Below are 1,062 nucleotides of genomic sequence, written 5' to 3' on the forward strand. Positions count from 1 at the left end.
GGCGCGGCGCTGCGGACCCCGGACCAGGCGCCCCTCAGCCGGGCAGCTCCGCGCCGGCCCCAAGCACCTGCACCATCACCCCAGCGCGATCGCCGCCGCTGCCTCCTGCCGGCCCGGCTCCTCCTCCTTCTCCGCCACCGCCTTCCCCCAGCCCAGAGCAAACGCCGGACTCGCTCTGCTCCGCGCCCCACTGCCCGTGTCCTGCTCGTGGGGCGGGGACTCGGCCGGAGGGAGGCCAATGGGGGGTCAGCGCGGCGGAACCGAGTGGCAGATGGAAGAGCCAATAGAAACAGAACACTGCGATGATAGACAGGTCAGGGAAGCAATCGCGGCAAAGCAGTCGCACCGAGCCAAGTCAGACCCGCCCTCTGGCGTCCCAAACCAGGGGCTCCTTTTCTCTCTGCGGTTCGGATAGATGCTGTTTTTCCCTCCCCCGGGCCAGGTGCGGGCAGTGGGTTTGATCAATGTCAGCTGTTTGGAATATATGTGGCCTCGTCTTCAGGGCCCAAGTCGCACGCTCTGCAACGCCGCGGTTCCCGCCTCTCTGGTGCCTGAGCGCTGAGAGCTCACAGTCCCTGCACCTGCAGAATGCAGGCACCTTCGGCTCTGGACCAGGCGGCTGCCCCCACCTGCGCTGCTGTACCCCACGACAGTTGGAAGGTCTTCTCTGCTCCACTCCTCTTATTTTGGAGAGCATCTGTTTTACAGGAGCTACCTAAGTAAAACTGCAGGGTTCGCGGAGGGGCTGAAGCACCAGGGTTTTAACCCCTAGAAACCCTCCACTCAAACACCGTTTGCCTCCTTTTATTTTCACAAGACAAAAGGAAGAGACTGAGACGTGGTCCTTCAGCCGATACAATGCAGAGGAAACGATGGGTCCATTATCTACACCTTTAGAACTAGAAGTATCATGTCTTCGTACTTCCTCAACAAAACAGCAGAGTATGTAAGGAGGTACACATCACAAAGGAAAAATATTATCTCCTGCCTTCTCTGCCTTCATATCTAAAGACTTCATGTTCTTTACAAAAATTTCACTGAGACAGTATTCTCCCAAAAGAT

Source organism: Bison bison, unplaced genomic scaffold, assembly GCF_000754665.1.
Source record: "Bison bison bison isolate TAMUID 2011002044 unplaced genomic scaffold, Bison_UMD1.0 scf7180017864061, whole genome shotgun sequence".
Classification (NCBI taxonomy): Eukaryota; Metazoa; Chordata; class Mammalia; order Artiodactyla; family Bovidae; genus Bison; species Bison bison.